Genomic DNA, 24,633 nt, shown 5'->3' on the forward strand with positions numbered 1-24,633 from the left:
CCATAAAGCAGGTGTGGCAAAATTTGACCATGGTGAGTCTGAAGGAAGGTAATGAGTTCATTTTTCTCTTCTTTCTACTTGTATGTATGTTTGAAAATTTTCATAATAAAAAATTAAAATTGTTAATTAGGATGTGTCGTGTACGTGTAACAACTCCACACAAACAACGTAACTATATGTACAAAAAAAGGAAAGCAGCAGGATGAAAAAATGGATGGAGGGGGACGAGGGGGAAAGGAAAGGAGATGAAAGGAATTAAGCCGTGTCATGCACATGTACCAACTCCACACAAGAATGTAGACATTATGTACTGCAAACATGTACTAATAAAAATAATATAAAATGTATTACTTATTAAAAATATCTTTCTTGAAGTAAACTCAGAACTGTATTAATCCTTAGGTTCTATGACTACAAAAGTCTTGCTGCCACATAAGCAGACTTATGGTTGACCAGAATCCAGAGAAGTTTACTCTCTTGGTTTGGAGAGTTGTTCGGGCTGGGTTGAAGGAGTCTTTCTAAAGCTAAGGATAGAAATTCAGGAAAATTCTTAGAATAGTAGGTCTCTCATGACAGCCCAGGAGGTAAGACTTCCAAAGTGAAAGCAAGAGCAGGGCTGTTGAACCATTACCACACACAGATGTCTCCTGGCCTCAAGTACTTCATTTATGTAAAATATTGGTGATTGAGCAATGGTCTACGGGGTCTTTGGAAGGACAAAACTATTCTTTTCAAAGGAGAAGACTTTCACTTTTTATTGAGTTGGGAAGTAAGAAGGGTCTCTCTCTCTCTCATTTTGAGACAGGATCTCATTATGTTTTGCCAACTTGCATTCTTCTTCCTTAGCTTAGCTAACAAAGTACCTGGGATTACAGACATATGTTACCATTCCCAACCTCAAGTGAAAGCTATTTCTGTTTTGTCTTGTTTTGTTTTGTTTTAAGGAAGAATTCAGCTGGGGCTGTAGCTCAGTGGTACCGCACTTGCCTAGCAGGCAAGAGGCCTGCTGCAGTGGAAAGGGGTACATTTAAAAAGTAGATTTCTCATCTTTAGCCTCTCTAGGAAGAGCTTACCTTACCTTCTTGCCTTGAATTTAGGGCAGGAAATTTAAAGACCTTTCAGAAGATATGCCTAAGTCTGCTATTTTATTTGGTAGAGGAATATAAATATTTTATCTGAATTTTGCTGATGGCAATCAAGCCTGAACACAACCTGATATCTGAGGAGCTGTCATGTCTGAAATTTTCCAGAGTGCACAAGTAGGCCAGCAAATGGCAGTAGGAGTGAGGTGGAGTGTGGTTCACTGTGGGGGTGAACTCTGTAGCAACTGGAGCTGACTAAAAGGGAAGAAGAATCTGAATGGTGGAAAATTTTGGTAGAATCTTTCCCATCAGAGAAAGGCTTTCTCCAGCCCTGCTCATTGTTTTGGGCCAGGCTGGTATCATCTCTTATTTGGGCTGTTGCCAAAGGTACCATGGTATCTAACCTCTTCCCTCCATCATTGTTGTCTTTTGCCTCACGTACAGAGCGATTGCTCTGAAACAGAACTGAAGTGTCATTTTCCTTCTTAAGCTCCTAGTGCCTGCAGAATAAAGTGTGACATATACCTTATCCTTGATTACACCCTGTGATTTATGCCATGCCTGGCATATGGATATTCATTGTTCAGTGAAGATCTGACAGGACGCATGCAACCCCATACCTCTCATTCTCCTGGCTGCTCCTCTCTGTGCCTTTATACCTACTTAACCTCTATCCAATGTGGCTTTTCTCGCTTATCTACTGTCTTAGACCATTTCACGTTGCTATAACAAAATACCTGATGCTGGGTAATATATAAAGACAAGAGCTCACAGTTTAGAAGACCTATTTGCATGAAATGTAGTGGATTAACTAATGGCCAACCCGTAACACTCAGCTGAACAGACTCAGCATGGTGCTGGGTGTGTGAAAGGCCCACCTGAGCACTGTTGCCAATGGCACAAAAAGAGAACTGGAGAGGAAGATGGTATGCTGTTGATTGTCCTGTACAAGCTTGTCACACTGGACTTCCTGACATGAACTTTGCTGCTCTCATCACTGGGGTAGCTTGGGTCCTCACCGTCACTGAAGGTGGCTGTGGATCTCTTTTGGAGAGCTCTGGTCTTTAATTTGAGTGTCACTTCCTGGCACCAGTGCAGGTCCCTCAGCCTGCTGGCACAGATCATTCATCCCACTGGCACAGACTTTCTAGCTTCACCACTTACCTTTGGGCCTTCCCAGTGCAGTTCCTTGATACAGACTTTCATGAGACATGTAGGCCTCCAACTGGACTCATGGAGGATATTGCCATGTACCTTAGATCTTCAGCAGGACTTGTGCAGGACATTGCCATGGAATCCAGGCCCTCAACTGGATTCTTTATGTCTCTAGTGTGTGGACAGATCTCCCATACTCTTTTGAATTTGACTCTCTGGGTAAATACTATTAAAAAATCCTATGAATTATGTGTCCTGTATTAAATCTTTTCCCTTGTAAACCCTGGCTACAACATGGAGCAAGCATTATTTAGATCTGGCTACATCACAGCATGGTGGGTAGGATCACGGTGGGAACAAATGTGAGAGGCAAAGATCAAGTGGAAAGACAGGAGGCAAGAGAGATTCAGGGGTGAGGCTTGCTCTTTTTTACAACAACCCATGCTCATGGGAACTTACTGGGGTCCCTTGAGAACTACGTTAATCTCTTGAGGTGATGCTTCCATTGCCCTAATCACCTTCCAGCAGGCCCCACTTGTTAGTGATTTCACCACCTCCACACCACTGCACAGATGACCAAGCTTCCAGCATGCAGACTTTTTCAGGGAGCTCTGAAACCTTGTCCAAACCAGAGACTCCATTCTTTGGGCTTCCAAAACTCTAAGTTTATAGTAACGCAGTCTTTTTAGATGACTCAGAATTGATCCATTTTCAGCTGCCACAGCACTTCATGCATATACTTTTTACTATGCTTAAAACCTCATCTTAATCATCCAATTTCTTATCTGTCTTTCCCACCAGACTGGGCTGTTTGAGAGCAAATGCTATGTCTGTGTCTTGGTTACTTTCTTAGCACTGAGACGTAATGCCCAACATTCACAGTTTAAAGGAGGAAAGTTTTATTTTGGCTCAAAGTTTGTAGAGGTTTTGGTTCATAATAGCCTTGCTCCAAGCAGAGCAGCAGTGCAGCAGGGCATGGCAGAAGAGCAACAGTCCATAGCACGGCAGGCAGGAAGCAGAGAGGGATCAAGGAGGAGGAGGGAGGGAGATAGACCCTTCCAGGTCACACTCCCAGTGACCCACCTCTTCTAACCAGGCTTCCTCTCCCAAATCACATTTAGCCAAAAACTCATCAGCGGATTAAGTCACTGCTGAGTGTCATGACCCCATGATCCAATTACCCCCATCTATGAGCACATGAGGCCTTAGGGAGACATCTAGATATAAACCATAACAGTTTGCATTTTTATTTCCTCAGGGCCTTGCATGTTCTCAACATTCCACATCATCAAATAAGCTTTTGGACAGTACAGACACTAGAAACTGCTGGAATTTGACAAGCTTGAGTGGATGAAGTGAGATGGCCCTCATTGAGGACACATTGTGTATTTAACTCTACCTGCTTTCCTATCTGTGGATCAAGGAGAGCAGACTTCACAGAATCGGAGCAGCTGCTCTCCACATTAGACTTTAACTTACCCCTGGTCCTTGAATGGCAAAACATTCCCTCAATTCTGTGTTTTAAGGACAGGATGATGAATAATGCAGTGATACATGCTAGAAATATTTATTCCACTACCCTAAACTGCCTTTCAACTTTAAGAACCTATGAAAGAAACAAGATGATATATAACTTATTCTAATTTGTGGTGGCTTTGTTTATTTGTTTCCATTTAAAGGACGAAGTAGAATTAGACTGTTTGATTTTTTCTTCAGTAAGAAGCATCTTAATATAACTAGTCTGGACATCTGTCCCATTTTCAAAAATTACAAGTTTCGATCATTGCTAAATTGTACAGATCCCAATCTGTCTGCTCTGCATACATTTGCATTTATAAAAGCACAAGCAAGCTAAAAGTCTTCCTAATGCAATCCCCTAAATGCATGAAGTATTAGATTGCTTTCCCCCATTGGTTTATGCATTGCTAAGGGCTTAAAAGGATCATTGCTTTGAATTATTTAATGTGTACAGCAGGTTGAGTTTCTTTCTTTTTGTAAAAAGAAAGAACCTTTGGGGGTTTTGCTTTAGTTTTTTGTTAAATCTCTTTTTTTTTTTTTTTCTTGGAAAATAAAAAGTTAAAGTGGTATTCGCAGAAGTGCCCAAAATGCCTGATTTTCATTACGTTTTTAGCCATCTAGGAAATGTTTGAATCAAATGAAATGTTACTGCTGAAAATTGGGCTGAAATTGCTGGGCTAAAAATATAGTTATAACTACACATTACTCTAATGTTGTAATTTTTTTTTTCTTCTGGGGGCTGATCCAGATGAAGAGACAGAGAGAGATTTAATTTACAATTTTGAAAAATTCTAAATTGTTGCTGCTAGTTTTGAAATTTAAGCTGGTTTTCACTTAAATTCAGTAAACAGCTGTAGATTTTAAAAGTTGAACATTTTTACTGAGTAATTTAAGTTTGAATTCTTATTTTTTGATAGCTTGTTCTATCCCCATGGAAAAGCAGCTATATCATGTCAGCACAATTTGAGCTGGTAACATCTGGGTAAATGGGGTTATTTTAGTTTGTGTTCTGTTCAGAAAGCATGCCAAAAATAAAGACTTGTTTGTGATGTCTAGTATAACTTCCTATAATAAATCAAAAGCTCTCATCTAATTCATGTGACAGAACACTGTACAGATTTTAAAATATGAAAAATCCTGTCCACTTAAAGTAGTCAGTCTTGGAATGTAAAAGTTTAGGAGATGGAATTAATAATTTATATAATTTGTCATCTAAACTGCACTTTTGAGAGTGAAAGAGGAGTGCTAAAATAGTTGAGACTTTAATTAATCTACATCAGAGATAAACCGGGACCATCCAAGGCAAATCTGTCATTACTGGCCTAACTGGAAAGCTTACCAGTAATATTACTACTACTATTACCTTGGTATACAGCAAATTCTTTCAGAAATTCTGAGAAGTCATTAATATAACTCTGTGCCAAAAAGAAGTATGGCAGGAATTCTTATACTCAGGCAGTACAACACTTCCTTGGATTTGCAGCAGGTAAAAAGCATGTTATGACACAAGACAAAGCAATTGGTACTAGACAAAGGGCAAAAACATGCTCTAATAATAAATCAGAGGACATTGATGACAAATTTTTGTTATTGGCAAAACATCATTCTTAATGAATCAAATGAATTCAGCTGTTGTAGGAGGGCTGGAAATGGGTAGCCTACTAAGGAACCACGGGAGTTGCATGTGGCTTTCATTTCTGAATTTGAAACACTTAACCAAGGATGTCAGCAAATACATTTTTGTTATGTGCTGTGAGATGCAGCTACTGTCCTATTTTCACTTACACTAATTCATTCTGAATTAACACACCTTATAAATAGCTGCAGCATCTCAAGTCTGTGAGAACAGCATATGCCACTTGCTATCCTTTCCTTTTTCCCTGAAGGTCTCTTTAAGGTCTTTCAAGAACTCAATTCACTCTAGCAACTATTAGGGACCTAATATTGGTAAGGCAGCATACATTTGCATGCAAGGAGCCTTTGATTCAGAGGAGAGAGAGAGGCTCTACCTCCAAGGCACTTCTGTATAATACAGGAGAAGAAAGAATAAATAATAATTCAACACTACATAGATAGGTGCCATCCAAAGGTATATATTTAAAGCCACATGGTAGCCAGGCAATAGATAGTTGTGACATCAATCTATAATTTTCTGCATGTTTGAAATATCTTACAATATTTTTAAAATTAAAAGGAGATATGAGAATGTAGAAGACAGGGAAGTGACATCTGGTTGTAAGGGTCTGTGATGGTTTCGTCTACTCTTCTCTGCAACATTTACTTTAATTGTGATTTGGCTTCCTTACAGTCTTTTTTCTTCCATATCTGTTCAGTGGTAGGCAGCAAGATGCACATCCTCTTGGTGCTCAGAACATTCCTGGTCATTTGCTGTGAAGGCCTTTGCTGTGAAGTTACTCTTTCTTTCCTCAACATGCCCATCTCAGTACATTGATTTTTGGTACCTGATTCCCACTGTGCCTTCTTCCTCACTCACTCCTTGCCCAAAGAATCTGGGATGTGGATGCTATTCTACTTTCTACGGCCACATCTCCAACGCAAGCCACAAATAGCTCTCAACAGGACTCCCCTGGGGGTTCTTTTCTCTCTGTGCAGATTACTGTCCACACCACTGGGAGGGGCAAATGAAGCTGGGGAGAAGCAAGCTTGGAAGTTCGGAGGAAAAGAAAACTGTCATGCACATGTTGGGGCTGAGCACCCAGGGTCCAAGAGTTGGCGGCAGGTTGAGTCTGAGGCTCATGAAAGTGGTGGGGGCTGAGAAGCTGAGATTCATCTGTGTGTGTATTAAATCCAGGCAGTAGGCTAAGATCACCACACCGGGGAGAGTGGCTTCTGAGCTCTTGGTGAGTCAAAATTAGACTTATGAGGTAAGAAGGAAGACCAGAGAGAGTAATAATCTTGAGAATAGAGATTTGAAGTGTTTCCAGCAGGAGAGATTGACCAAGGTTGCAGAGGGAAGTAGGCAGTTCAAAACAAAATATAGGTATTGAATTTAACAGCTTGAATTTTTTGGAAGATTTCAAAAGAGCAATTTTAGGAGCTATTTGAAATTATTTGCAAGATATGTTTGGTGTATGCATTATTCTAGGCAAAGGACTCAAAGAATAATACTTATTGAGCAGTTATGACATGATCTAGTATTACCCTGTTTTATTCCCAGAGCAACCGTATAGAGTGAGTACCATCATCCCTATCAGACAGATGAGGACCTGGAGACACAGATATGAAGTAGTTTGCCTGAAGTTACATCAGCTACTCAGTGTACAGCTAGCATGTAAACCCAGGCAGTCTGACCCTGATGGCCCATGTTTTAATTTTAGACTGGTGCTCACAGTAGACTGTAAGAAGGAGAAAGTGGGAGAGAGGGATGGAGGGAGGGGGAGATAGAGACAGACAGACAGAAAGTGGCTTTAGGCTAGAGAATTTGGACTTGTTTATAGAAAGGTAAGGCTATAATAGTGAGTGAAATTGGCAGGGAGGGAGTCAGTGTGTGGAAGGCAGAGACCAGCCACCAGCAGAGAAACAAAGCTAAGAGCTGGCTGGGAATCAAACCTTTGAAAATCCTACAGACTGGGTCAGGTTTCTCAGACTTCCCTACATTTTCTTTGACAAACTCACATCCCCTTTGATAAACAAATTTCACCACTTTATGTGATGGCATTGATAATCCAAGTCAAACTAAACAATGTGACTGAAATCAAAGCAATGAAACAAAGTGCTGCTTGGTTGTCAAACTCTACGCTCAGTTCCACATTTTAATATGACACAAACTCACAACACACACACACACACACACACACACACCTCTGACCTGGCAGGTAGGAAGAGAAAGATGAACTAAAGGAGCGACTAAAGAGAAAGCCAATCAGAGATAAAGAAAGAGTGGGATGGGAATCATCAATGATGTCCAGGAGGTAAAACGTGTCACCTCCAGCGGACAGTGGTAGAAACTTTTGGGTGTGGCAGTGATACAGCAGAAAGAAACTCCCGACCTGAACGATATCTGGGACAAGTGCGTGTTCTCTAAAATCGAAGAATGAATTTTAGGAACAATGGAGGTTAAGAACAGAATATATTTATTGAGGGAAAGAAAGCTTCTGTCCAAGAGAGGGACAGAAGGAGGCCCGAGTGGGTTGCCAAGGAGCTTACCCTTCCCAGGGACTTTTATAGAGCAAAACTGCGAGGTGAGGTGGGTCCAAGATAGGGGGAAAAGGGGAAATTACAGGTGGGCATGAGGTGGGACAAAACTATGGTCAGCCAATAAGATTACAAGTATAATTGTTCAGGTAAAATTGACTAAATTGGGATACAATGGGGAAGCGAGTCACGTAGCAAGCGAGTATGAATACAGAACAGCCTATAGCAAATACATCTCCATTTACGAGGTATCTATCTTGTCTTCCATATTGGCTCCTTCAAGAGCCTGGCCCTGTCTGACTGTCTATAATATTTTTATCTAACTCAGCTGCCTATAACTGCAGGACAGGGGTTTGGGGGGCTAATACCGTGTTTACCTGAGTAATAATGCTCTTGCCTATGCAGACCTGTAAGTAGTATTGGTAGAGCAGAAAACCCGGTGGAGGAACATATTATTGACCCTATAGTGGATAACAGAACAACAGTTCTTAACCCCTAAATCCATTCCTTGCTTTCCTGAGAGAACTGGTCATTAGAATTGCAGGTGACCTTGAGGAAGAAAGGAGAAAATATCCACAGAAGCCAAACTCATTTCCAGCCCTTGGTGGGAAAACACGAGAAACAGTCCACTCTGAAACTCTCAAGCTTGGCCAGGAGTGGTTTTCCAACTTTTTCCTGTTACCTTTGAAATGCAAACACTTTTCGATCCATCTTTTTCTGCTGTGCCAGCACGGATGGAGCTAAGTGAGAGAATTTGTTCCATCCCTGCACCACAATTAGTCACTGTATCATTGCGCATGCAGATGGGAACGCGCTGGGCTCCTGCAGTGGTAGGACAGAGTGCAATTTTGAAGAGATGTGATAATAGCCACTTGCCGTTTATCTTGCCTTAAACTCATGGGTAAAAAGACGGCTGACCCTTGTTTGGAACGCACAACAATATAATCACTTTTTTCCCCGTGCATGTTTCTTACCTTGCCCTAATTTCATAGATGAAATCACATGTGTAGAACCAGCTTTGCAATTTCGCTCTGAAGTCCAGAAAAGCTACACTGGGGAGCGCCGTGCCTTTTTATATACTTACTCCCTGGTGTGTTTAATCACCTAGAAGCTGGACCTAAATGCTCCCCTGCCTGAGCAAGTGCAAGAAGGTGCCTTCTGAAGGGCATTCCAGCATTCCAAAGTGGAGAGCAAGTGGAAGGCCTAGAAGTCATAATAATAACTATTACCTTTTTATTTTTAACCTTGGGTGTAGGGAGTTAATTATACCCCTCAGTTCATGGCACATTTTCGTTGGTGTCTATCCCAGCCCCTGATCTTGTTTTGTGTATTTATTCCCATGCTTGCTCACAATCCCCTGCGCCCTGCCGTGCACACATAAGTAATTGTTCTAATATATTTAATGGGCATTTGCTTATGTGTATGTGTCCTTACAGATTGTATAAGCTTGTATTATTAATTTATCTATGGTACTGTAATACATATTTCCCTTTCATTTTTACTCAGGTAGGTTTTTAAGATCCATGCTTGTTGCTTTGTGTGTGTCTAGTCTACTGATTGTAGTAGCCAAGGGATACTGCATGGCTCTTACCTCTTCATTAGGTGCTCACTATGTGCCAAGTACTAAATGCAATAGCTCCTGATTTCATTTGATCTTCTCAGGAACTCAGAAATGCTGTTGTGTTTGACAGTAATCTCAAAACAAGGAAGCAGGTCAAGGTGATAGTGAGGAATTTAACAAAATTTCCCTTAGCTTTCTGGAGGTGTGATAAAACACCCAGGAAAGACAACCTAAAGGAGGAAAGATTTATTTTGGTGCATGATTTCTCAGGTGTTAGTCAGTGGTTGCTGGGCTCCATTGTTTCTGGACTTGTGAGGCAGAGATCCTGGTGGAGAGGGCATGGTGGAGGAATCAGAGATGAGGGGCAGGGGAGGGCCTAGGGATGAAATAAAGCCCCAAGAGCACACCCCCAAAGAAGCACTTTCAACAAGGTCCTACCTCCTGAGTTTCCCCCACTTCCCAGTAGCACCATTAGGTGAGGTCCAAGCTTTCAACACATGGGCTTTTGGGAGATATTTAAGATCCAAAGCATAACAGAGTTACCTGGTAATGTGCCTATAGCCCAGAAGTGTTTATTCAGTACATTCAAAGGCTGCTGCCCTAGTAGCTGCATACAGTTTTATAGCTTGTCTTGGTTTTTCAGTAGTGTTGTTTCATCTCAACCACCTTTTGTTCCTCTGGCAGTTATTTTCCTTTAGGTCAAGTAGAAAATGATTCTTTGGAATTATCTAGTACCCAAAACTAAATTGCTAAAACAAGGCATCAGGCATTTGTGCCTATTCTTTTAGAAAAATAGTGTTATGGAAGCAAGGGCAGCCTTAGTGCCTCTGAGCGTTGGAGCAAGGGCCACATCTTCGATGGCCCAACCAGTTGGATGAAGAGATAAGTGCCAATTGTCCCATTGTTTTTTTCCCTCAGGTGGGGGAATGGATGGATACTAAGATGTGTCACTGAGTATTGCCTAAGCAAATTTTATACAAAAGGCTTGAGGCTCTGACCGTGGTTCCTATGTAAAAGTTAATAGATTATGCAGAACAATGTATGGACATAGGTAAAGGATCAGCCTTTATGTTTGTACCCTATAAGAACCTGGTAGCATAAATCTGCTCTTTCTAAAAACTTTTGTCACTACTTGGATTTAAAGCACTGTGTACAATAATGTCTGAATTATCCTCCACGAAAATGCCTCAAACCTCAATATACAGAGATTTTTAGCCATCTCTAACGAAATAGTTCTCACATCAGCGTTGAAATTCTTCAGAGAATTTGTTCATGTTTTCTCATATCTTATAATTTCTCAAGCCTTCATTTCTTATTATTCATTCTGGAAGTAATATAGTTGAGATTTTCCACAATCAGTGTTCCTTGGAAAATTCTCTGGTTCCTCTTAGTCCCTTAAAATATGTTTAGTATAGCTTATATTATGTATTTTTTTCAGATTAATTCAGGATTTAAAGCATATACCTAATTTTTATTGACTCATCTTCACTTCTTGTCATTGAGCTTCTGGTCTCATCGCTCTGTAAGTGTAATTGGCTATTCTAATAAAGAACTTCTACCAGTCTTTTCCCGATAGGTCTCGTCTTTTTGACTGTCAGGAGCAGCGATCAACTGTTTAGATTCTTCCCAGAGCAAGAGTTCACAGAGCAGACTGACTCCTCCACCCCGCTTCTGGGTGGACTCTGGCAGCCACTTCAAGCAGGAACCAAATGCCTTTCTGCCTTCCTGCCTTTAGGGCTCTGGATATCTGGAGCCCGCTCTGTACTAGAACGTCTGCCTCTTCTCTGCTGCAAAGGGAAGAAAGGGAAGCCTCTTCCCTTGTTCTGAATGGAAAACTAGTTTTTTAAAAAGCCTAAAAAAATTGATAATAAAAATCTGAGTATAAATTGCCCAGTAAATGAAAGCTATATAACTCTTAATTAGAAGCTAATGGGGAGGAAAACAATGAAAGAGAAAAAATAATAACCCAAATGATCTAGTGTTAAAAAACTAATATAAAAAAATAGATACTGTTCATAATTGTGTGTATTCCTATGGAAACAAATGTGTAGAGAAATCTGATCTGGTCCTCTCTGAGGAAAAAGTACAGTAGATAAAATTAAAGGGAGGTTTAAAGAGATGCAAAACCATAGCAGGCAGAGTGTCTTCTGGAATGATTGCCCATCTCCTCCAACTGAGTGTTTAAAGCTCAGTTTTAATATAACTGAGATTACAGAAGAATTGAGAAGACAGAAGGAGAGGAAGAGAGCAGGGAGTTCATTGGCAGAACACTCTGGATTTCTTACTGCTCACTGTGCAAAATCACAGCTGCCTTAGACGGGAGGGAAGAAATCTACTCTGCTGAAAGAAAACTTGCTACTATGCATGATTTAAAATCTACTCCCAACCCGTCTCCATTGTTTTAAATCCTTCCCAGAGTCATACGGAAAAGCATCCCAGTCATAGGAAATGTTAAATTAAATTTTCCACTGCGGAAAGAAATATACAATATTAAAATATATTATGAAGTTAAACTAATTAAATCAGAGCTAGTACACGTAAGTAGACCAATGGATTAATGAGACAGACAAGTCTAAGAATGTGGACTTGCAAATGCATAAAATAATTTAATGTAAAATAAAAGGTGGCATGGTGAACTAGCAGGGGAAAATTGAGCATGCAGTAATTGGTATTGAGATAATCTCCTAGCCACTGGGAAAGAAATAAGCTTATTCCTTATCTAATTTTTCATACTAAATAAATTAGAGATAGCTAAAATATTTCTGTGCGTACTAAATATATTTTTTACAAATTTAAACTATGTGCTGGAACCAACGATGCCACTAATCAAATAAAAATGCAGATCTATAAGTCAAACCCAGTTTTTTCAAGGTATTTTTATCTTAAAAGTAACCTTACTCTTTAACAGATTTTGTCTCAATTCCCTGAAGGAGCATTAACAAGACACTTGGTTTCTCAACTGATAAATTCTATCTCCCCAGATCCATGTAGGGACCACTCATATTTAAAAATAAATGGCCCATTTTTGGGAGCTTGTTAAAGTTAAACCTTACAACCAAAGCACCAGGAGCCTGGTAGTTCTTTGTTTAGGGAATTACAGTTATAGGTGATCTAGTTCTGACATCCATTAACACCAAACAAAATCAGTAGACTATATCTACATGGAGACTTTTATGATTGATTTTGTTTTTTGAACAAACATATATACAGGAAGATATGCATATGTTATATGCAAATGCTGGGCCTCTTTATGTAAGTGACTTGAGCATCTGTGGATTTTGGTTTCCAGAGTGGGTCCTAGCACCAGTCCCTCAGAGAGACAACTGCATTAATTCTTTTAATTCTTGGAGCAATCTTGTGAGCCAGCCACTGTGATCCTCTTGGTTATAGATAATGGACTCAGACAGGCTGAGCAACTGGCCCACTTTCATAGCCAGGATCTGAACCTAAGAATTGGATCCAGAGCCTATGCAACATTGCTACATTGAGTATGTGCACAATTACTGCTGCCAAAATTGGACCACAAATCTAGTCTGCATTTTTCAGTTGAAAAAGTGAGAGAATGTGATGAGAAATCTCTTTGCCAAGCAAATCCCAAGGCAGAGAAAGACAGCTTCATGATGAATATAGCCTACAGTACCTGTGTGTCTCACTTCATTCCAGGTGGCCTGGATTAGTCTGTTTTTCATTACTGCACCAAAATGCCTGAGGGAGGCTAACTTTATAAGGAGAGAGTTTTGTTTAACTCATTAGTTTAAGGATTTAAAGGCCTGGCATTGGCTCAGCTCTGGAGAGGATCATCACAGCAAAATGATGTCACAATGCCAGGAGAATTTGCAGGAGGAAGAGATCCTTTCTCCAAAAAGGATGTCAAAGAGGCTGGATGGGACCAGGCTCAGAATTTGGTAACAATTCTCATGGAAGAGCTAATAGAATTCCATGAGAAATACTTTAACCCCTTCTTAGCACACACCCCCAGCTGATCTAAGGACTTCTTGCTATGCTCCACATCTTACAGATCCACTTCCTCCCACCACCACGCAGGACCAACTTTGAACACACGTTCCCCACAGGCTCACACTCAGACACATCCAAGCCATGGTGTGATCCAGGCATTTATGCTCTAATTGCTCACAGAATGTAAATGGCTTGTGTTCAGACTTTATTCTTTAGAACTTTTTAGATTTACAGACAGATTGAGAATATAGTACAGAGAGTTTTCATCTATCCCACACAGTTTCTGCAATTATTACTATAGTACACATATTACAAACAATGAGCCAATATTGATCCATTGCTGTTACTGACATTGAGCCTGTGTTTAGATTTCCTTAGTTTTTACCTAATGTCATTTTTCTGTTCCAGGACCCATCTGGGATATCATATTGCATTTAGTTTTCATGTCTCCACTGGCTTCCCTTGGCTAGCAGTGAGTTCTAATCTACTCTATGCAGAGCCTGAGGATTTTAGCATAGCTTTTTTGAAATTATAGCTCAATATTTTGAAGCACTTGTACAAACATCTTAATGTTATGATAGTTCCTAACAGAGTTTCAAGGTTATAAACATCTCTGTTTTCTGTGGGACTGGAAGAACTGTTACTTAGTCTTCCGCCAGATGACTCATTGGGTACACATGAACATTCCTCCTAGTAAAGCATATTTCATGGGATTTCTTAAGCTAGAGCATTATGTACAATAATTATCCAATTACAAGACTTATGTTCACATTTCAGGCACTCTTTTTTCACTATGTATCCAACTTTGGAAAGGAGGCTTTAATCATTCAAAATTTTTCACTTAAAATTTTTTTCACCATCAGTTTCCTTTCTATTGGCTTTTTTCTCTTTCCATATTTTCCTATAAGCATGTGCAGGATTCTCTTAGACTTCAAAAAATTAAAGAGAAAGTTGATTAAAATTTAGCTACCATCTGGTTCCCCTTTTAAAAGCCTGGCCTACAGAGTATCATTATTTCTTTTTCTTAATCATCCTTTTGTATCTTAATCCAGGATAATCCCAACCTCTTTTCTCACTATTTGACACTGATCTTTTGAAGGTAACTGGTAAATACCAAGCATAATGAACTTTTCTTAGTTCTCTTCTTTCTCATGTCCTTGAAGGAATTGAGCATGTGGGTTGTTCCCCGTCTTTGAAGTGTCTCTCACTTGTATCTATGACATGAAATGATTGTGGTTTTCTTCCATTTCTCTAAACATTCTGTTACCTTTTCAGCTTTCCCTCTGCCCTCCTTCCTCTCAGCATTCTTATTTCCCAGAACATGCCTCACCTCATTGACTTCTCTGTCATATTACCCATACACATGTCTTTATTCCATTGTTATAACTGCCAATATCTTTTTTTAACTTCCAGCCTCCCATTTCTAGTGTCTCTAGACGTTTACAAACTGAGTAGCTCTGCAATGGATTTACTTGCTAAATAACACATGCTCTCCCCATCCCCTCAGTTCCTCTTGATCTTTTTTGCTTCCTGTTATTTTTCCCACATTTCTCCCAGGAACACTGTCTTGGTTACTTTTCTTTTGTTACTGGGACAAATACCTGACACCCAATATTAAGGAAGGAAAGGTTTATTTAGCTCACAGTTGGTGGAGGTTTCAGTCCATACTCAGCTGGCTCCAAGGCAGGGTGACACATGGCAGAGGGCAACAGTTCCTGGTGGCAGAAAACAGCAAAAGCAATTAAGAGCAAAACAAAGGAGCAGTGGCAAACAACCTCTTTCCCTCCCTTACACTGTATGCAAACTATCTGCCCCAGGGACGGTGTAGCCCTCACATCCATACTTCCAACACTGGACCAGAAACCAATCATAAATCTAGAAGCCTACCCCATAACTGCATGAGGATTTGGGGGGTCATGCAGACATAAACCATAACAAACCCAGACTTAAATCTTGAATTTCTCATCATAACCTTGTTTGTTGTCTCCCATCACCAATCAGTACCAAGTGTTATTTATTATTCCTTGACAATACTTCTCTGTATTTCTTGCTCTAGTACTATTGTTTAATCAGTAACTACTTACTGAGTATCTGGCATTTAGACAATGCTTCTTACTTCTGTTTTCCTGTCTTTTTTCTATTCCTTGCCAACCAATAACAGTGATGCCAGGTGATTCTCCTGAATATTCTATTCTAATTTTGTTACCTACCTGCTTAGAAATTTTTAATGGATTCACTTTTTCCCACTGGAAAATGTATTTCTTAACAGAGCATTTTGTAGAGTCCTCAGCGTTCCATGGAAATCCTTAAAGGAACTGAAGCTTAAGAATTACATAGGAAGAAAGGATTTCCTATCTCACTTAGCCAGAAATGTTCTGCTCCTGTTTCATAATTTTTAAAAACAGAGCTAAAAGTTTTGAAAACTAATACCATAAATTTAACTTGGCATTTAATGCCATCTTCAACCAAATCTTAATTGACTTTCCAGCCTAACCTGCTAATAGCCTAACTACAGACAACTCATTTTTAACCAACTAGACTACTAGCTGTCTCCAGTGGAAATCAAATATGCCACCTGCTATGCATCTGCCTGCATCATTATCTCTTCCTACAAAATCCTGCCCTCATTTTCCCATGTTGAGTTCTATCTCCAACTGTAAAAAGCTACTTCATCTAGAGGCTGAGACAAAAGGACTGACCCGAGTTCAAAGCCAGGTTGGGCTACATAGTGAGTTCAAAGCCAGACTAAACTACATAGTGAGATCCAGTCTCAAAAAACAAAACAAAAACAAAGAAAATCCCAAAACAACAACATGCCAAACAAAACAATACCAAACCAAACAAAAGCTACTTCAAATTTCACCACCTCCAATTTTAAGAAAAGCTTTCCTTTTTATGGAAGTCTATGAATTATGTTTCATGAATCTTTCTGGCATTTATTATATACTCTCCTGATTTTGTTACTTCTACCCATACCCACTCCTTCATTTAAAGAAGATGCCCTAAACATCCTTCTACCTTCTATTGTACCTAACATAGTCCCTTATCTATGGAAAGCAATGGATAGACGTATGTTGTATAGATAACTAAATGTGCTTTCCTGTGGTCTTGCCTTGGAGGAGTCAGTAAGAGTTCCTGTTGAAAAAGAGAAAAAAATTATATAGTTTTACTTATGTCAAGAACATAAGCGAAAAGAACAAGGACTCATGAAAAAGAAAGGTGCAAGAACAATACTTTGGGGAAAAAAATCATACTTTCTTACTTATCCATTAGTATCCAAGAAGATAGAAAAGATAAAGGTAGAGAATTATTATTCTTTTCATGTTGTCTTTACTTCACTTTTTTTTTGCACCTTTTTTTTTTTTTAACAAACTCACATAGAAGACATCAACTCATTCAGGCTTCCAGGATCCATGGAGATAATAAGGGTTGCTATGTTTGTTACAGAGATAAGAAAACTTGTATCATAACCAATGTAAACCAGCACACATGGACAGAGCATAAACTTCCAGGTGCTGACTGTAGGAATTTCATTCCCACTTTTGTGACTTCACTTTTTGTGATTCTCCCTACTAAGATCTTTGTGTGTGTGTGCAATAAAAAATCATACCGACTTCCCATTAAAGTCTTTATACATTTGACAACATCCGTGGTGGGCGTTCATTGAGTATTCTTGAGTGAATATCACACAGCACCCATTTTAATACAGAAAACCACAGATACCAGAAAGGATCCCGCTGATGCAAGAGGCAAGAGTAGCTAGATATTGCAATGTTGATGGGTGCTCAGGGGATGCAAGCTGCTCCTTTAATCATAACTTTTGCTGGCTTCTCTATTTTGCACATGGAGGGGTGCTACTGTACCCACATTGTATCTGTATAATGTTGGACTGTCAAGCATCCCTTGGCTATTTCCCAGCAGAACTTGTAGCTGATGAGAAGCTGTTGCTGAGAAAATGGATATTTTTCTGAATTCAGTTCTGCATGAAAACAGCTGACCAATTTCCATTCCTGTTATGTGCCCCTTTTACTCTTGGTTGATTTTGAGTAATAGCTTCATGTCTGTAAAAAGGAGATTTTATTTGAAGTCTGTTCAGTGATTTGGTTCAACAAAGTATACTGTAGGTTTCAGAAAATCTCTTATGAACCTTCTATAATAGATTTTCTCATCTATTATTCCTGAAACAGTTTGTCCTTCACAACTAAACATGTAGATAATTTTGTTTTTTTGCTGTGTGCTGTTTGCCATTTTGATCTGCTTTTTCAATTCAGGATATAAATAGAAAAAAATCTGTTGTTTTTCTAATTGCTTGAATTGCTACTTTCCTTCATTAGCAGGAAGTCCAGCGTCTTGCTGAGAACTTCCTCTTCTCAGTCCAATCTTTGTCTACAAGGTGTCAGTCTTATTTCTGAATATCAGGAAGAGAAAGACCTGGAACCATGTGATGTCACTCTTAGAAACTGGCCCTTGGTACATCTGTGGGTTCTTATTTTAGTCCATTCTGCTGCTATAACAAAATTGCGTAGACTGGATAGTGTACAAGCAATAGAAATTTACTTTTCACAACTCTGGAAAACAGGAAGTCTAAGACTAAAGCTCTAGTGGATTTGGCATCTGCTAATGGCTCAGCTCCTCGTAGATGAATGGCTTTGGGTTGTGTTCTCACTTGATAGGTCAAGAAAGTTCCCTGGGTGTCTTTATTAACGGCAATAGTTCTATTCATGAGAGCTCTTCCTTCATGACCTAATCACCTCCCAAAGGTCCTACTGCCTAATATCATCATCTTGGGATTAAGATGTCAGTATATGAATTTGGAGGGGAATCTATTTTTATAGAGTCCACTTGTTCACCTAATTGATATTCCTGCTGGGCCAGATTCCTTCTGACACTGCAGTTGTGTCTCAAGTCTAACTTGCGAGGTATAGAAGGCATGATATTTATATTGGTATGGTATGGGAATTGAATGATCAGACTGAACTGCAGCCATAAAGTAGCAGAGCTATATAAAGGAGCAGCTCACGATTAGTCCTGCACGATGGTCCTTTTGGTTTCTATGCCCATGCTCTACCCTTCTCCCCCTAATACCCACACTGTACCCGAGTGGCTGAAACTAGAAGAGCTTCCTTCCAGCCCGCTCCACATACTGCACAGAGCCTGCTCTCCTCAAGGACTGCGGCAGAGTGGGGTTGCCAGGGTTGACACCTTCTTTCTTCAGGATATTTTGTTTCAGGGATTTTATTTCTCCTCTTATTAACTACAGGGTTATCTCAAATCTGAGGGATAGGGATGTTGCATCTTTACTTTGTGAAGATATTTATTAGCATCCTTGGGTTGCTATACAACAAACACCATGAACTAGGTGGCTTAAGACAACCCTTTCTCTCATAGGTTCAGAAGCCAGAATTCGAGGTGTTGGCAGAAGCCAGGCTCCCTCTGAAACCTGTTGGAGAATCCTTCCTAGCTTTTTGCCATTAGCTAAGAACCATTGGCATTTCTTGCCTTGGTGTACGTACTTCAGTCTCAGCCTTCATCCTCCCACGAGAGCCTCCTTTCTCATGGCTCTGTCTCTGTCTCTCCTCCAGTTCCAATAAGTAAGCTTATATTGGCCAGGATGACCTCATCTTAGCTAATGACACCAGCAATGACCTTATGTGTGAGGGAGCTTTCTGTTGTGAAAAAATGCCACATGCAGCCAGAACCTTTCTGTTGGTTCCTCTTTTCTACCATTCTAGTTATCTATTGCTCTCTAGCAAACCAGCCCCCAGAAGCACAGGGTTAAAGCATCTGCAATCATTTTATTTTTCATAGTCACTGAGAATCAGAAATTCTCTGAACTGAAAGGTTCTGGCTTTAGGATCTATCCCGGGATTGCAGTTAAGTGGTGGCTAGAATGAGAACAACGTAGGGCTTCAGCAGCTGGAGTTGGCTGCATGGAGTCTCTGGTCCCTCCATGTGGTCTCTCCTCACGGGCTTGTTTGTACTTCCTCAGCCTGCTGGCCTCAGGACAGGGGGCTCTTTACACAGTGGCTCCACAGGTGAATATCCGCCCAAGCAGAATGGCAGTGGTGGTGTCTCATGTGACCTAGCTTTGGCGTTCACATAGCATCACTTCCACGTACTCTGTTTGATTAGATAGTCGCAAATCCCACCGAGTGTCAAGGGGTAAGAATGCAGGTCCCCCCTGCCAATTACAGGTCACAGTCACATTGTAACAAGAGCCTGCTGGGTGTTGCCCAATGAGAAAAACCTTTGCCACCCCTGCTTCACTTTCTCCAGAGCACTGTCAGCACTTCTATTGGGTGCACATCTATTTTTTTCTATGTCGTTTGTCTTCTGTACTAAAATGTCAGCCTCTTTTGTTCCCTGTTGTATGCTGAGGGCCTCCCACAGGGCCTGGCATGTAGTGATACTCAGTATAACTTTGTTGAATGACTGAACTTTGTTTTTAATTCTAACTGTAAGCCTCTAAATTCAATATTAATGTAATCATTTTTACAGATGAGGGAAATGGGGCTCAGGAAGGCTCATAACTTATGCAGAATCCTAGGCTACAAAGTGGAAGAGCCAGGATTGAAACTCATGTTTGCTGCACCACTGAGGACTCGCCTCCACCTGCCACCCCCACCCCTACATGGAGACTCACGCTGGCCCAATCCACTAGCAGGCAGGATGCAATATTTCCCCAGTTGGTTGCACTCAAGCTGAAAGCAAAGCAATTGCATTTTAAATCCCCTTGTAGCAAATATTTCAGAGCATGTGCTGGGGTAGCCATCACATTTGGCGTTTAGATCTTTTTTCTGGTTTGTTACAAAAAGGCAATTAAATGAAAGGCTAGGCAGCTTTTCAAGTGGCCAGCTAAAATTTTTGGCTTTCTTTTTTTTTTTTTTGCCTTGCTGTCTTTATAGGCATTTCACCAATATTTATCACTGTTTTCCTTAGGGAACCCTTAGGTCTGTGGTATTTGAAATAATAAAGCCCCAGATCTGTGATATTTGAAATAATAAAGCCTCTCTATTGGCTCTTTAAAAGGCCATGGTAAAACTGCACCATTAACATTCACAGTGGTTCATTTATGAGACCTGATTGCCCTTATTTCCATATTCTTCTCTGTTTTTCCAATGAGGATCTCACATAAAAGTGTTTGAAGGCTACAGACTTCAAAGCAGATTCTTTACCATTTTTATCTTGAAAAATATTCAATATTTGTATAATTAAAGTGAAGTCTTCTTGGAAAAAATGACAAGTTAAATAATTTTAAATGTACCTCCAAGAACAAAGCTGTCAAGATGACATTTAGTTGTAGAGTCACATTCTCTAAGGCCTTTGCTTCTCCCTTGGATTTCTTGTAATCTTTGAAGGTTATGTCATGGCTGACTTCAAATCACTTTTTAAATTATTATGGCCTCTTTCAGTGTGAGTTCTAAGGGTAAGGGGATCTATTTTTTCTTTGCCCCAGATTTTGTCTGCTGCAACTTTACCAAGAATTTTAAACAACAAAAGCTGAAAACAAAATCTTCCTTGACCCTGGTTTTCCTGCTAGCTAATATCCTAACTTTTACACTAAAAGCTTAAAAGCATCTTTTATGCCCTCTCTCTTCCTTTCTCATCTGCTGAATTGCATGACACAGATTAGCAAAACCCTCCAATTTAATTGGCAAATCTAAGAGAATTTGTGAAGTTCTCTTTTTAATTGGCCTCCAGTCTACCTCCCCAACCTTGACATTTTCCCCTTCATCAGTATTTGAGCAGCCCCTTACCTAGGATGTCTTTGGAATTAGTATCATAATTTATCCATCTTTGAACACAGGGCTTCCTGGGACTTCAGTGGAGAGGGAAGCAGCTGGTGGTGTTAGAGGCCAGAGCTAAGAGAACTGACCCATCTCCAGGCTTCAGATCTACAGGGGGATAGCTCGACACTTAGAATCCACAAAGTCTTGGAGAACTTGTGCTGGACCTTGACCAATATCAGTCCATAGGTCTAACCCAGTGTTTAATGGGGCTTTCCAGGCAATGGCTATCTTCATTCAGTAAAAATTTTCCAGGGGTCAGCTCTGTGTTGGGCCATTGTGCAAGGCACCGAGGCTACTAAGAGAATTAAGATATTGTAGGTTTCTTTAAATTGCTCACTGGGCAGTAAGACAGGTTGGTGACATATAGGTGAACAGAAAAGTATAAATATAGGTCTATAGTTCAACAACAGTGTTCATATGGGCCATAGAGATAAATATCACTGACTTTTTAAATCAGTTGTTCTTCTAAGGGTTTGATATAGGCTTAATTAGGTATTATATTGGAGAAACATGGCGTTGCTTTCCACAATTAAGCATGTGAATAAACAAATAAAATGCGTTCTCCAAATAGCTGTTAAGCACTAATAGAAATCTGGGAACTCTTAAATCTTTGCCATGCTGTACCCTCTTAAACCTTTTATTTTATGGTATCTTGCACATGTCCTTGCCTCCACAAACACTACATTTTTTTTTTTTCATTTCTTGGCTTCTTTATACTTCTCACTCTTCTATTTCTAATTATTTACCCCCATCCATTAATTCTCCCACCCAGAGTGAAATAATAACAGCAAAATATATACTTAGGAAGAGTAGATTTTTGGCAGACAATATTGAGAAGTGGAGGAAATAGCCAAGACACATATGACAAATAACAACAAAATAATAATTTTATACTATAGCAACTTTCAACCATGGGTTTTTAAAAATATCAATACTAACCAGAAAATCTAATGGGTAACATTTTTGGATGTTTAAAAAAAGACTTTAATTTGAGAAGGGGCCCATTTGGGTCACTTAGATCCTAAGAACGGAAAGTGCTCTGTTAATTCGGTTTCCTGGCTTCAGGGTATAGCGGAGGCATGAATTCAATTAGCACCTTGGTGTTTTCTTTATCCTTCATTTCAGAAGAGGAGGTGTTTCACACACACAGTGGTGTCAGGTCACATCAAAAGAGGGGCAAACAATTTCTTGGTTTTCAGTGCTTTTCCTATTTTGTTTCACTCTAATTAGTGCAAGGGCTAGAGCACGACTTGGACAGTGTGACGAAGCTCTCTATCCATCTCTGGGCGGGACTTCCTCTTGCACTGCATCTCTGCTGGAGGAAAAGGCTTAGCAACGCAGCCGCCTCAGCGTCCTGGCCAGCCCAAGGCAAGTGGTGAGAAAAACAACACTCTCAGACTCTCCCACTCACTTCTGCATCAGAAATACAAAGTTGATTATTTGTTGGAACTTGGCAAATTTCAAATTTTTATTAGTACATGTCTGACTAATGATTACATTTATTGTGAAACGTTGGTACATATAATAACACCTCTTAATTCTTTTTCTTCCTCTACCTCTCCTACCTGCTCCTACCATGTCTTGGTCCCGTTCCCAATTGCACAAGTTCTATTTCCATTTTCCTTTTTTTCATCTCCTTTCTCTCCCCTCCCTAAAATTATTTTAACACCAGTAACAAGCTTCATTATAAAGACAGCCACTTGAAGGTGTTGGAATAACTCTAGTTTATTAACTCTTCTCTTGGAGGAACCCAGCTGTGTCACTGCTGAATGTTCCCTCTGCCAACAAACTCTTGTTTTCTAGTGAAGAACTGGATTCCCTCAGTGGTAAACTATCCTAACAAGGGTGAAATGACTTAGGGCTATAGGCCTTTATTAAGCACTGACTTCTCCATCCAGTAATAAGTCTCTCCAATAAAAGGAGTTTCCCTGAAGTACTGGTTCTAACATGTCCTCTTCAAACAGCCTGTGTCCTATACAATATCTAGAGGAGACTTCTCTACCATCATCAAGACATCAGAGCTTAAACCATAACAGTGTGCAGCTCATGTCCCAGCAGCGGTAGTGAGTCTGAGCTTCAGCAAAGCCACTCAGGTTCTACACCTGCCCAGATGTTTAACCTGTCTAACTCAGAAATCACTTCATCTGATTAATGAACATCTACTTTGTATTAGGCCCTATGTGGATTCAGAGATGAATAAAATAATGAGATCACAGGGTCCCTTTGAAGTCACAGTTCAGAGTTCGTGGCCTCAGTCATTCATGGATTGTTCCTTAGAACCTAAGTGATATTTGTTCCTGAAAACCCCTGCAGTTTCACAGAAACTGCAAATATACTTGCAATTGTTTTTTTGGTGGGAAGTTTGGAAATAGCCAATTCAAGAGCTTTATTCAGTTCTCCTTGTTGCTGATTGGCTGCAGTTGTGTAACCCATCTCTGGCAGACGCACCAGCATTCCTACATCATAACAGGTTGTTCTACCATTTAGTTAGCTTGAGCGTTCATGACTTTGTTCTTCTTGGAGCCCTAAGATCCTTAAAATGCCACCAAAATGCCTTGTATCTTCTAAGGCTTTAATAATACAGTATTTTATTTTATTCAATTAAATTACATAACTGCAGAAGACATAACGTATTTAAGGTTTAAACTATAAAAATTGGCACTTATAGGCATTTCTTCCAACCCTCCCTGAAATTCATGAATTTTTACAATTTGTAGGTGCTCTAGGAACATAATGCCAGTGAATTTTGGGGGTCTACTGTACAGTGATCCTATAAATCATCACTTTGGAAAATTTTTATAATGTGAATAAGCTCTGGGTTTTTTTACTTTAAGGGATAGAAGTCACAAAGGCAAATGACTGCAGAGGCCTGGCTAACAACACAGAGCGGTTCTGGTTGTGAATAAAACAGTTATGGCGGGGTGAGGCTGCTGTTTCCAGCGAGAAAGTACATACACACCTGTTTTGAAGGGGGGCAGCTGCTACTCATTTCCAACTAATTGTGTTCTGACAAAGAAATGCAGGCCCAGTGGGCCATACTAAAGATTTGTCAGGAAAAGCCAGAAATCTCAATTTTTGTATAAAGTCTCTCAAATTTCCAAAAGGATTGCAGAAGCCAAATGTTTCCAGCTTGGTTTGCAATCCCTCCCTCAGCCAGAGTACTGAGCTGCTGCAGAAAATACTGCAAGGTGCCCTTCACGATAATTCCTTTTCATTTCATTTCACACCTTCCTACTTCCTGCCTCTCTTTAACCTTTCTTCTCTCCCTCCTCTACCCCAGCTTGTGATCAACCCAGGTTCAGTGAAAGAGCACACAGTGTCAGTTACTGGTGAATTACAGATGACCTTGAGAGACGCGCCTTTCCTGGTAAGCATTTCAGTGTGGATTTTTAACTTCTAAACTAGGCAATATTTG

The sequence above is a fragment of the Chinchilla lanigera genome, unplaced genomic scaffold, assembly GCF_000276665.1.
Source record: "Chinchilla lanigera isolate Chin_1 unplaced genomic scaffold, ChiLan1.0 scaffold00030, whole genome shotgun sequence".
NCBI classification, from domain to species: domain Eukaryota; kingdom Metazoa; phylum Chordata; class Mammalia; order Rodentia; family Chinchillidae; genus Chinchilla; species Chinchilla lanigera.